This window comes from Acipenser ruthenus, chromosome 32 (assembly GCF_902713425.1).
Source record: "Acipenser ruthenus chromosome 32, fAciRut3.2 maternal haplotype, whole genome shotgun sequence".
NCBI lineage: Eukaryota > Metazoa > Chordata > Actinopteri > Acipenseriformes > Acipenseridae > Acipenser > Acipenser ruthenus.
This window is the reverse complement of record NC_081220.1, coordinates 3,280,358-3,295,146: the sequence shown is the minus strand read 5'-3', so window position 1 is coordinate 3,295,146 and position 14,789 is coordinate 3,280,358. Positions and strand designations below refer to the sequence as shown.

The following is a 14,789-nucleotide window of genomic DNA, read 5'->3' as shown; positions in this document are numbered from 1 at the left end:
CCATTGATTCGTGTATTTAGGATCAGCCCTGAGCTCCTCACACTGCCCCATTGATTCATGTATTTAGGATCAGCCCTGAGCTCCTCATTGCCCCATTGATTTGTGTATTTAGGATCAGCCCTGAGCTCCTCACACTGTCCCATTGATTTGTGTATTTAGGATCAGTCCTGAGCTCCTCACACTGCCCCATTGATTCGTGTATTTAGGATCAGCCCTGAGCTCCTCACACTGCCCCATTGATTCGTGTATTTAGGATCAGCCCTGAGCTCCTCACACTGTCCCATTGATTCGTGTATTTAGGATCAGTCCTGAGCTCCTCACACTGCCCCAATTGATTCATGTATTTAGGATCAGCCCTGAGCTCCTCACACTGCCCCAATTGATTTGTGTATTTAGGATCAGCCCTGAGCTCCTCACACTGTCCCATTGATTCGTGTATTTAGGATCAGCCCTGAGCTCCTCACACTGCCCCAATTGATTCATGTATTTAGGATCAGCCCTGAGCTCCTCACACTGCCCCAATTGATTTGTGTATTTAGGATCAGCCCTGAGCTCCTCACACTGTCCCATTGATTCGTGTATTTAGGATCAGCCCTGAGCTCCTCACAGAATGTGACACAGGGTTCTATTCTAGAGCTCTGTGATAGAACTCTGTGAGCAGCTGACTCCACCTCCAGTCCTGTGTGCAGCTAAGGGAGTTTAAAGCTTCAGGTGGGATCCTAATACCTGCTGCACAGGGAGTGAATCTACAGTGTGGTGGCAGGAGAAATGGGCTTCACCTCATTCTAAGGGGAATTAAACACTGGAAATACAAAATAAAAATGAAAGGTAGATCATGTTTCAAACCCATGGTTATTACCAATCTTTAGATACATCTTTAAAATAAATATCATAAACATTGTGGTATCATAATTGTATTCGATTCAGAAAATTGACATTAATTATGACGAGTTAACTGCAGCCAGCGTCCTTTTAATCTGAGCTCCTCCACACGGGTGGTGTTGAGCAGTCAGCAGGAAGGATGTATTTCCTGTGTTTCTATTGGCTGCAGTCAGAGTGACATGATAATATACCAGTGAGACCCCCCCCCCCCCCCCCCATATACAACCCCCAACACCTTCAGGAAACCACACAACCTGATCCTGTTCTTACTGGTTTACTGGTGAACCCTTTAACCCAGGAGGAAATGAGCTTCAGTGAAATGCTTCACCTGTCACTGCCACCCCTCACACCCCTATCAGAGTGCAGCGGCCAGCAGAGTCACAGGCTTATTATTATTATTATTATTATTATTATTATTATTATTATTATTATTATACAGCCCTATCAATGTGCAGCAGCCAGCAGGGTCACAGGCTTGTTATTATTATTATTATAATTATTATTATTATTATTATTATTATTATTATACAGCCCTATCAATGTGCAGCAGCCAGCAGGGTCACAGGCTTGTTATTATTATTATTATTATTATTATTATTATACATCCCTACTGTTCATTATTATTATTATTATTATTATTATTATTATTATTATTATTTATTTCTTAGCAGACGCCCTTATTCAGGGCGACTTACAATCGTAAGCAAATACATTTCAAGCGTTACAATACAAGTAATACAATAAGAGCAAGAAATACAATAACTTTTGTTCAATCAAAGTACAAGTTTGACAAACCACAATTCAATAATACAGCAGATAATAGTGATAGTTACATCAGGATGTGATTAAATAGTGATAGTTACATCAGGATGTGATTAAATACAAAGTACTACAGGTTAAACACTTGGCAGATTACAGTATTCTGAAGTACAGGATTCAATGCAGTAAAATAGGGGGCAGATAAGAGCAAAATAAAGCACATTTACATGAAGGGTGATAGTGTCCCAGGATACAAACAGAGGAGTTCTAAAGGTGCTGAACATATTGGGCTAATCCACTTTTATAACTGCCTTCACAGGGCACAATCTGAGAGGAGCAGAGTTAGGAAAGCCAGGACAGAAATATGGAAACATTTTCTCAGTAAATCTGTGTTTAAAAGTGTAGAGAGGTCTCATATCACTGGCGTCAAAGAATGTCACCTCCCCTCCGTCACAGTCCAGCTGAACTCTGATCTTCTGGGGTTTCTTCTCCAGAGTGAGTCGTGTCCCTGATGAGGTCCCTGCCTTGTACTGATCCCCGCCCCTCAGGACTATAGCCCAGTATCCTGCTCCTGGATTCAGAGTGATGCTCCCTTTCCTCTGGATGGACTCTTTTGTCACACCCAGATCCCAGTCAGATTTGTTCCCTACTTCCACGTCCCAGCAGTGTTTCCCTGAGGTGAACCCCTCAGAGCCCAGCACTTTAACAGATTTATCAAACCGCTCTGGGTTGTGAGGAAGCTGCTGTCTCTCATTGCTGTGTCTCACACTTGTTAGATCCTCAGACAGTATCAGAGCACGGTGTGCTGTGTTGGGATCCAGAGTCACTGGAGCTGAGAGAAGAAATGAGAAGAAGATTAAAATAATGAGAACACCAACCTACAAGCATTTTAATAAATTAGATAGTAAGAATTGTATATATTTCTTTATAAAACACCATTTCAAATATTATTATTCAATATCAAACATAACTTTTAAAAACAGAAGTTCCCTTAAAAATATCAAAGGAACAGCATCTAAACCTGTTTAAATCAGATCCATTCACAGCGTGTATAAACCCAGCCCTGATTGGCTGAGAGGATATACAGTATATAAATGCTGAACTGATGTCCGGCTGGATGATCTGAGTATAACTGGCTCCGGAACTCTGGTCAGTGAGAATTGTAGCTGCTCACAGAGTTCTATCACAGAGCTCTAGAACAGAACACTGTGACACTGCTCAACACTAACATTCTTAGAGCTCTGGGAGCATTCCAAGACAACGTGCTGAACTCAGAGAAGTTTGTGTTCTACTGCAGGAGTTTCTTTACAAGGAGTTTTAATGCAGACCAGCATGGGATCAGAAAGCCTTTTGCTCTCTTGGAATGCTCTTCCAGCTCACCTCAATACTATGAGCAGCTCACAGTGTTTAATATTGAACTGAGATATGATCTCTGTGATGGATAGAAGTGTATTTGCTACAGGTCTGTACATTTCATGGTGTATTATTATTGATTGTAGAGAGCTGTATCTTGCTGTTTACACACATTGTGGTTTGTGGTTATATGCACACCACCCCTCCTTTGTGATGCTGCCCCTCAGGACTCACTGTATTGAACAATCCCCAGCATCTTCTCCCACACTTTGTACTTCAGAGAGCCCAGGTGCTCGGCTACATCTATCAGCGGTCCTGAAACACACTGTGGATCCTGCAGTGTGCACTCGGCTCTGCAATCATATTCAGGAGTTAGTGCTGCTCTGTGTTTGCATTCAGTACAGTACAAGAGAGCAAGACAGGCCAGATCTTACATACCTGCTCTTTGTGTCTTTGTACTTCTGAAACAAACAAGGACATGAATTGAGACATTATTAAAACACAAATACCACTTTGATAGAAAACAGCAGCACCGCTGTCCAGCTTTACATTTTGAACTCAGTGTTTACCCATGAACATATTCTCTAGAGCACCAAACCAATGAGACCCTTTGGCTGGTTTGTGGAGCTGGAGGTGAGGCATTTGCTGTCTGTTCACCCATGTGTGGGGTCAACTTAAGAACAAACAGCAATACAAACCATATTTGAAAAGTGAAGTCAATGTTAAATGAAGTTCAGTCCCATTCATAGTGTAGTAGTGAGTGTGCATTCACAATAAGAACATGTCACACACAGTTAAACAATCACTACCTGCAGGAAGAAGATGTCTTCAGCTTCCATCTCCTCTTCTATCACTCTGATTGTGTCTGAAAGGGATGAGATTTCTCTTGTAAGTTTTTCAATCTTCTCTTTCATGATTCTTCCCTTTTGTTCCTCTTCCCTCCTCAGTGCAGCTATCCTGGCCTTTTCTTCATCTCGTAGAAACTGGTGAAGTGTCTCAAACTCCTCCTTTATCTGCCTCTCTGTTTGCTGGGCTTGTTTCTATACAAGAAAAGGATCACTTTCGAGTTAGGGTGTCCAGTGGAAATGTATGTTGTGTATTGTTTCAATCACTAATCTAGTTCTCTTACCTTGATGTGCTCTGCTGTTTCATCACATTCTTCTTTAACTTTATTAAATGATTCCAGCTTGTCCTGCAAGGGCTTCAGCGCAGTCTTGAGTTCTCCCTGAAATGCAATGAAACCCAGAGCTTGCACATCACTGTTACCACATGCCTGGCTAGTAGCAATATGAATGCAGTGTGTTAGAAATCCCCTCAGCACTGGGGTTGCCACTGGGGGTCTCATAGCAACAAACCCCCCGCTCTGGAGATTTCTGACACATCAGTAAAGATTCGGACTGACTGGCAGATTCAAATGTGCTTCCGATATTGAGCAATGGAGATGAGGCAGAAGCGGCAATCACAGACCTCTCAGCCTGAGCTCTGAAACATTTTCTAGTGTACACTGACTGGAAAGGAAACAAACTGAGACATTTAAACAATACAGCTCTGTACCAAACATTAAGACAAGAACTCAAAGGGTACTGTCTCTGTGCAGATGGAACTTACAAAGTCACATGAGCTCAATATGCCTTATCAGGTCAGATGTCTTGAAGCACATAGGATTTGTACAAGTGCAAACTGAAGTGTACCTGTAATGGGTCCTGAGATATGAGGCTTACACAGGGGTGGCTGAAACAGCTATTAAATAACGACACACTCCCCTCCACATTCCTGTACAGTACTCTCTCTATCTCTGTCTCTCTCTCTCCTTCTGTGATACGGTCTGTGTTAGTTTAAATATATATTCGAACAGGATTTGTTCTGCTCAGACTTGTTGGATTTTGTTGTTTAAACTGCCTTATTATAATACCCCCCCCCAACCAACCAACATGCAAACACTACTGTGAAAAGAGAACACTGTGTTATAAACAGGCATGCTCAAATTTGTCGGTACCCTTACAGCTCATTGAAATAATGCTTCATTCTTCCTGAAAAGTGATGAAATTAAAAGCTATTTTATCATGTATACTTGCATGCCTTTGGTATGTCATAGAATAAAGCAAATAAGCTGTGAAAAGAGATGAATTATTGCTTATTCTACAAAGATATTCTAAAATGGCCTGGACACATTTGTTGGTACCCCTTAGAAAAGATAATAAATAATTGGATTATACTGATATTTCAAACTAATTAGTTTCTTTAATTAGTATCACACATGTCTCCAATCTTGTAATCAGTCATTCAGCCTATTTAAATGGAGAAAAGTAGTCACTGTGCTGTTTGCTATCATTGTGTGCACCACACTGAACATGGACCAGAGAAAGCAAAGGAGAGAGTTGTCTGAGGAGATCAGAAAGAAAATAATAGACAAGCATGGTAAAGGTAAAGGCACAAGACCATCTCCAAGCAGCTTGATGTTCCTGTGACAACAGTTGCAAATATTATTAAAAAGTTTAAGGTCCATGGAACTGTAGCCAACCTCCCTGGGCGCGGCCGCAAGAGGAAAATCGACCCCAGATTGAACAGAAGGATAGTGCGAATGGTAGAAAAAGAACCAAGGATAACTGCCAAAGAGATACAAGCTGAACTCCAAGGTGAAGGTACGTCAGTTTCTGATCGCACCATCCGTCGCTTTTTGAGCGAAAGTGGGCTCCATGGAAGAAGACCCAGGAGGACTCCACTGAAAGAAAAACATAAAAAAGCCAGACTGGAATTTGCTAAAATGCATATTGACAAGCCACAATCCTTTTGGGAGAATGTCCTTTGGACAGATGAGTCAAAACTGGAGCTTTTTGGCAAGTCACATCAGCTCTATGTTCACAGACGAAAAAATGAAGCTTTCAAAGAAAAGAACACCATACCTACAGTGAAACATGGAGGAGGCTCGGTTATGTTTTGGGGCTGCTTTGCTGCGCCTAGCACAGGGTGCCTTGAATCTGTGCAGGGCACAATGAAATCTCAAGACTATCAAGGCATTCTGGAGCGAAACGTACTGCCCAGTGTCAGAAAGCTCTGTCTCAGTCGCAGGTCATGGGTCCTCCAACAGGATAATGACCCAAAACACACAGCTAAAAGCACCCAAGAATGGATAAGAACAAAACATTGGACTATTCTGAAGTGACCTTCTATGAGTCCTGATCTGAATCCTATCGAACATCTATGGAAAGAGCTGAAACTTGCAGTCTGGAGAAGGCACCCATCAAACAGCTGGAGCAGTTTGCTCAGGAAGAGTGGGCCAAACTACCTGTTAACAGGTGCAGAAGTCTCATTGAGAGCTACAGAAAACGTTTGATTGCAGTGATTGCCTCTAAAGGTTGTGCAACAAAATATTAGGTTAGCGGTCCCATCATTTTTGTCCATGCCATTTTCATTTGTTTTCTTATTTACAATATTATGTTGAATAAAAAATCAAAAGCAAAGTCTGATTTCTATTAAATATGGAATAAACAATGGTGGATGCCAATTACTTTTGTCAGTTTCAAGTTATTTCAGAGAAAATTGTGCATTCTTCGGTTTTTTTGGAGGGGTACCAACAAATTTGAGCACGTCTCTCTCTCTCTCTCTCTCTATATATATATATATATATATATATATATATATTTATTTAAATCAGCACCACCAACTGCACTCCTGCTCTCAGTAACTCCTCTCTTCATCTCCCCTCCACCTTCAACCTTACCACTGTTTTAACTCCAAGCCCATTAACCAATTAACCTATATTGGAGAGCATCCTCACACCAGTATCATCCCCAGGGTCTTAATGCCTCCACATACCCTGTCCAATATAAAGGCATACCTTTTATAACCCAACATCACAATAAATCTTTTTAAACCCAAGTTTGCAGTTTAACCTATCTTACTCAACCTGTAATATCCCCTTTATGTTCCTTTGATAACTCTCTGATTTTACTTTTACACCTTTTACATTATCGCCACCCTTTGTTTACCCTCCAGTTGGTTTATGTTGTTGTTTCACACTTTACTACCTTTGTTTGTTTAAACACCTTCTCAAAGAGTTATACAATCATTCACCCAGCTGGAGTGTGCATTCTTTACACCCAGGGCCCTGCAGCTGCCCAGGTTTGATCCGGGATGTACACTCCCTCACAATAAATATATTATATATATATACACACACACACACACACACACAGTCACCAAAATTATTGGCACCCTTGATAAAGATGAGCAAAAAGACTGTGTAAAATAAATAATACTAGTATATATATATTTTTTTCTGATAAATAAAAGTTGTTCACAAACCTTATAATCCTGTGCTGCCTCCTCCACTGGGCGGCACTTGTGATTTTCATGTTTCTTTGATATTTGACAAACAAGACAGATCGCCTCTTTATCATCCAAACAGAATACCTTCAGTTTCTCCTCATGCAGACTGCAGAGTATTGCAGGAGGTGCTGCAGGTTTGTGACTGTGTTCTTTTAAGTAGGACTCCACAATTCCTGAGCTTGAAATCCACAGGAAGCTGCCCTACTGAAGCCCTCGTCCTGCACACTGGACACTCCCGAGCTCTCTTCTCTTTCCAGCACTGATCCAGACATGCTTTACAGAAGCTGTGGTTACAATGAAGAGTTACAGGATCCTTGAAAATCTCACAGCACACAGCGCAGGAAAGCTCTGCTTCCAGACCTGAAGTGTTTGCTGCCATTTCTGTACAGTCACACCCTGCCTTGCTCTCTGTAACAAATCCTTTAAAACTCACAGAACCTGAAACTTCTTTCACTTTCACATTGAGTTCTCTGAAAGCCTGTAGATTAGAACATACTGTAATGTTGTGTGGCACATTTATTTAAGTATGATCTTCCTTTTCTGCAATTTAAGAATGTTTGTTTTGATAATATAATCCTTTCTCCTTCAATTCAAAATTGATTCCTAATTGTAACTTTTAAATAATAAATCGAGTCCCTCTTCTGTGCTTCCTGATCATACCTGTATTTCAAGCTGCAGGTGGGCGAGGCTGGACTGAGTTTGACTTAGTTTTTAACTGCTGAAATCAGTTCTTTCCTGTAATTTATTCATAATGTGCAAGTTCTTCCTTTACTAAGAGGGCGGATACTCTGTGACATCACACCACGTCAGTCTCGACCTCTGATCTCTATAGAATTCCTCCAGATTTCAGATTTGCTTTGACTGCCTCAACATTATGAAATCACTTCATGTGCAGCAGGTATTAGGGCCCCTGGGCCCACATAGAGTCTGTGCTGCACAGCATTGAGTGAGGGGCACAGGTGGGGCCCTAATACTTGTTGCACAGAAAGTTGATTTAGTTGCAATGGCAGTGTTTAAGTGTTGTGCCAGTCAGTGATATATATTCTGGAATATGAAGAAGAAAAAAAACAAAACAAAAAACTCGACTTATTTTGCTTATGACAGGGTCTCCCATTTATATACTGGACATGCTTGTTTATGATGGTATACAAGGCTACACTATATAAGTCTTGCATGGTTGTATTACTTTATTGTGGTGAATTAAAATGGATAGTAACCTCTCCTTTGATGCCCAAATCTTCTCTGTAGTCAAATCCTCCTTCTACCACCTCCGAAACATCTCAAAGGTCCGTCCCTACCTTTCCCTGCTGGATGCAGAGATACTGTCATGCATTCATCTCCTCTCGACTCGACTACTGCAACTCTCTCTACGGTGGTCTTCCGTCACGCGCCATAAACAGACTGCAGCTGGTTCAAAATGCCGCAGCTAGGATCCTTACCAGATGTAAAAAACATGATCACATCACCTCGTCTCGCCCAGCTGCACTGGCTACCTGTAAAGTTCAGGATTACTTTCAAAATTCTCCTGCTTGCTTACAATGCCCTTCATCACACAGGTCCCGAGTACCTCCTCAACCTGCTGACCCGCTATGTCCCTGCCCGTAAGCTGAGGTCCTCCGACTCTGCCCTGCTTGTTATATCCAAGCAAAAGTGCACCACACTGGGAGAGCGCTCTTTTAGCTTCATGGCCCCGACTCTCTGGAATCTCCCAGCTCTAGGCTGTACAGCTCTGTGGCAAAGTGCCCCGCCCCTGTGTGCATTTGTGTGATCTGTGTTGTATGTTGCGTGCGTGTGTGTGTTAATGTTGGTGTATAGATTGGTACACGGGATATAAACGGGTCTGTGTTTCACGTATATTTAAAGTGTAGATTTGTATTTAGGCACGAGGAGAGCACAAATCACTTCACGTGCTGGTTAAATGTAATATGTGAGCACGGGGTTGCACAGAATTAATTCACGTGCTGGGATTCAAGTGAATAATTAATTAGTAATTGAATCCCAGCACAACAGTATATATAGATGCACATTTTCACTCAGTGGTGGTTGGTGTTCGGTGAGTGGAGAACGGGAGAGAGAGGAGAAACTAAAAAGTGAAAGAAAGAAAGAACGTAAATATTGCTTTACTCACCGTGTTTGTTCGTCCCTGTTTGTTAGTGTGTGTTCGTTTTTGTTTGTCTCTTTATTTTGGCGCAAGTGCCGTGTCCAGTGTTTTTGTCTGTTAAACCCTTTTATTTTCTGTGCTGTTTTATTAAATGCTGAGCGAAACCATTCGCTCAGCTCCACCAAACTCCAAGTCTGTCGTTTGTGTTCCTGTTTCTGGTCTGACGCCACCCACTCCGGCCGTCTTTGTGACAAGCTCCCACAATCGCTCGCTTCAAATCAGCTCTCAAGACCAGCTTGTTCTCTCTGGCTTTCAATGCTCTTCAAGCCTGATATCTGTTATTAATTGTTGTCTAAATTGCTATTTCAGGTTTTTCACTCCATCTTATTCGTATGATTCTGTATGACACACACATCCACAATGTTTAGAAATCACATCCTAGCCTTGTATTTAATGTAATATGCTTGTATTTAATGTATTTGCATTGTTTTTTCCTGTTTGTATTTAATGTACTATGCCCTGTATTTCACTGTATTTAATGTATTATGCACTGTTCCCCACTGTCTTGTAAAGCGCTTTGTGATGGTGGTCCACTGTGAAAGGCGCTATATAAAATAGATTGATTGATGTTTGTTTTCTTATCTTTTCTCTTTTGCTGGCCAGCAAACTTCTACATCTTGTGTATCCCATTTTGTAAAAAATAATAGACTGCACAAACTGGAAGATACAAAAAGATTTTCTGCAATGGAAAAAATATTTGACAGAGACTATACATATAAGCCATACTAATGGGGGATTTCAACTTCCCCCGTATAAAATGGGAGAACCCAGTGGGGGGCACGACGGGCGAAATTGAAATGGTGGAAATGACAAATGACTGCTTCCTAACGCAATTTGTCAAGGCACCGACTAGAGGGGAGGCATGCCTTGATTTAGTCTTTTCAAATAATGAAGACAGAATAACTAAAACAGAGGTCAGAGAGCCATTGGCAAACTCAGACCACAACATGGTCTCATTTGAAGTATTTTTTAAAACCTCAAAAGTAATGACTAAAGCTAAGGTTTACAATTTTAGAAAAGCAAACTATGAAGGTATGAAACAGAGACTAACAGAAGTAGATTGGAGTAAAATACAGAAAACATCCACAGAAAAAGGATGGCTGTTTTTTAAAAATGTAGTACTAGAGGCGCCAAACAATTACATCCCAAAAGTAGTTTAAAAGGGACCAAAAACAAAGTACACAAAAAGAGTACTTGGAACTGCAAACATAAGTCAAAAAGGAAGTTAGAAAGGCCAAGAGAGAGATAGAAATCAATATTGCTAAGGGAGCTAACACCAGTTTCAAAATATTTTTCCAATATTATAATAGCAAGAGAACATTCAAAGAGGAGGTTAAATGTCTAAGAGACACAAATGGCAAAATCATAGATGAAGAAAAAAAAATAGTAAAATATATTAAATGATTACTTTTCACAGGTTTTTACAAAGGAGGATACGGACAACATGCCCCACATGTCGACCTGTTCCTATCCAGTTTTAAATAACTTTAGCATAACAGAGGCAGAAGTGTTAAAGGGACTAGGAGCTCTTAAAATAAACAAATCCCCTGGGCCAGATGAGATGCTCCCAATAGTACTCAAAGAAATGAAAGAAGTTATTTACAAACCGCTAACCAAGATCACGCAACAGTCTCTTGACACAGAGGTTGTACTGACAGACTGGAGAATAGCAAACGTAATACCGATCCACAAAAAGGGAGACAAAACCGAACCAGGTAACTACAGACCAATAAGCCTGACTTCTATTATATGTAAACTTATGGAAACTATAATAAGATCCAAAATGGAAAATTACCTATATGGTAACAATATCCTGGGAGACAGTCAGCATGGTTTTAGGAAAGGGAGATCGTGTCTAACTAACCTACTTGACTTTTTTGAGGATGCAACATTGAAAATGGATAATTGCAAAGCATATGACATGGTTTATTTAGATTTCCAGAAAGCTTTTGACAAAGTCCCGCATAAAAGATTAATTCTCAAACTGAACGCAGTAGGGATTCAAGGAAATGCATGCACATGGATTAGGGAGTGGTTAACATGTAGAAAACAGAAACCTCAAAATGGAGCGAGGTAACCAGTGGTGTACCACAGGGATCAGCATTAGGTCCTCTGCTATTCCTAATCTACATTAATGATTTAGATTCTGGTATAGTAAGCAAACTTGTTAAATTTGCAGACAACACAAAAATAGGAGGAGTGGCAAACACTGTTGCAGCAGCAACAAGGTATAGACAATGTCGACCTAGGGGACTTTTTTGACATGAAAAAAGAAACAAGGACCAGGGGTCACAAATGGAGATTAGATAAAGAGGCATTCAGAACAGAAAATAGGAGGCACTTTTTTGCACAGAGAATTGTGAGGGTCTGGAACCAACTCCCCAGTAATGTTGTTGAAGCTGACACCCTGGGATCCTTCAAGAAGCTGCTTGATGAGATTCTGGGATCAATAAGCTACTAACAACCAAACGAGCAAGATGGGCTGAATGGCCTCCTCTCGTTTTTTCTTATGTTCTTAAGTTCTTATGTTCTTATAAGATATGCTACATAAACGATGCATCTTTTGCGATGTTCCGACAATATTGTGCAATCTATGAAATCACCCTGTATAATTAAAGCTAACAAAATAATCAATAATCTCCAATTGGCACAGTAACAGTTTTATTACAACAGTGAAAGTCATTGTGTGCTTTTATATGAACCTTGTTAATTGCAAATTTCACAAAGCTTACAATTAAACACATCTTTAACCACATGGTATGTACAAACAGGTCGGTGTATATGTTAGGATCCCAAGCCGAAATACGACCCCATCTGCATGGAGTTAAATTATATTTTTAGATAGCCGAAATCTGGTTGTGTTGGTTTGGAGTTTTCTTGTGAATGATCCCATTGCGGTGCAGAACATTCACTTTACCCGATACTAATCTGAAGAAGATCCGATCATCCCTTCATGTCAAAGTGAGACTAGTTTGAATTAACCGTCTTGAGTTTTCATCCCTTCATATAAAAGTGAGAATTATTCTCCAGGGAAATAAATATAACAAAAGTAATGAAAGCTGTTAATGCTGTAATAAACACACTGCACCTTTTTTTTCTAAGTGAGAACGTGTCAATTAAAGTTATCAAATGTATTTGACAGAAATTTATATTTTTAATAATCAGTTTTATTACAAACATAACAGTACTCACTGGAACCGGATCCCTGATATTTGTATCCGGTTTGTCGGTTCCAAAGCAGGAACCGGTTTCCCAGTTTCAAAGGAAGCGGTTCTCTCATCTCTACTGTCAGCAGCTGTTCAGGTGGAGAGCAGTGAGCAGCCAGGGCTGTAATGCAAGTAAGCAATGCCCTCCCTGTAAATGTGTATACAGTTTATCACTGCATCCTGAATAAAAAAACTCAATAAACGCTGCTTGGACTGTTTTCTGTGACCTTAATTCAAACCCTGCTACACTGCTGATGAGAAGTAACTTGCTGTGACAGAAATCGAATGATTCTTGGTGTTAGATCTCCCTCTCGACCTGTGAGGGCGCTGTGTAACGGGAACAGAGTACCCTTAACTAAATGGCACGACAATTTATTCCGTAGGGTAGGTGGAAGTAGGTCATTTAGGAAAGGGGCGGAGCTACGGTATCCAAACTCAATGACCCAGATGGTAAACGGTGTGGCATCCGAGGATTGGAGGAGCGGGTGCGCTCGTTAACCTAGGGGTCATGAGCGAGGATATAAATAGGGGTCATAGCGCACGTGATCTGTTCCTTTTGTGAATGGTTAGGAAAGAACCTAAAAGGAGCCCCTGCATGTAATAACTGTGAGTGTTCTGTTAGTCTGTCTTGTAAACGGTGTTTGTTTGTTTCGTTTGTCTAAAAGATTACTAACACGATCCGGAGCTGCAGCCACAGGCCAGCATTAAACCCGGACACCAGCACTTCACTTTCCACTGAGAACTGTCTTTTCACCACAAGCACTTAAATCACACACCGTAGGAACTGTGTCTGTGTCTGTGTGTTTTGTGTGGGTGATAAAACTGGACTTTTTGGTTGTGGGTCAAACCCGTGGGATTTTACAAACCGAAGTGATACACGCCGCTGTAATCACTTCCAGCATTATTATTTACAGATGTTTGCCATGAGGCTCTGGACATTGTAGTAATTTATCAATAAACACCCTTGCACCTGTTAGTAAATGTCCGTGTGATTCGTACCTGCACTGCACTCACCTGTATCCACTCACCACTTTGCCACACTTGCCTATATTGTTCTTTAGCTTTTTTGTGCCAATGCTTTTACAATTTAGCCATGATGTGTCAATATAATACACATGCAGCAGAGTCCTGTTAATTGCATACCCCATGTGCCCACAGTTTTATGCATTTAACCAGAATATGCAGTTATACAGAACATATGTGTAGATTTTCATAAGAAATGTGCTTCACAGTTGTATGCCATTATCAGGGTTAGGGTTAGAATTCAAACAGATTCTGAATCAGAAGGATGAATCCGAAGAAGGAATTCCATGGGGGCTATTCTCACCTGATTACCACACTGTCCAATTTGAAAGCAGTAACGCAGGACAGGGTGTGTGATATACTCTAATATCAGCACACGGTGGTGTGTTCAACGAGGTGAAGCCGAGTGGCTTTCACTGCCCGGGGCGTGGTCATATCAGAGTAGATCACACACCCTGAAGTGCCTTATTGCGCTTAGAAAATGGATGAACTAACTAAATAGGAAAAAAGTTCATTTATTCATTTGATTTCTGAGGGAGAATCATTTTTACAGACTTTACTAAACCTCTCCTTTATAAGTGATAGAGAACACAACTTCACAAAATGACTTCTTTTACACAATAAAATAATATATATAAGAGACATCATTTCACCCAGACTGAGCCGCCACTCAGCTTCACTGCCCTACATATTCACTTATACAGGGTGTGGAATGCAGACTTTGAATGCAGTCTTGGACAAAACATAAGAGGCTTTTTGAAACCTTGTGAAATGAACCTTATGTCTTGTCCATTACAATCTGTTAATTAACTGACTAAAGGGCTACTACATTACATTAAGTCACTTATGTTGTCTAGCGTGATTCCACCTTAGTCACTTCATATCTTACCTTACAATTCTGCATCATAGATTTAAAAGACTTGTAGATACAAACGATCAACATTGTTTTACTATTTTGTTAGAATTAATGAGTTTGCACTCTTTGCATTAACATGTCTAATACAATGTGGTAAAATGCAGCAGTCATGTTTGGAACACCTCCACAGAAGTGGTTATGGTGTTCTACCTTAAAAGCG

At 40.6% G+C, this 14,789-nt stretch overlaps 1 pseudogene; it reads right to left on the bottom strand.

Annotated features, from left to right (window-relative positions):
* Positions 1–1,666: 1,666 nt before the first annotated feature.
* LOC117395470 (zinc-binding protein A33-like) lies at positions 1,667–8,030 on the bottom strand (annotated as a pseudogene).
* Between the last annotated feature and the right edge of the window lie 6,759 nt (positions 8,031–14,789).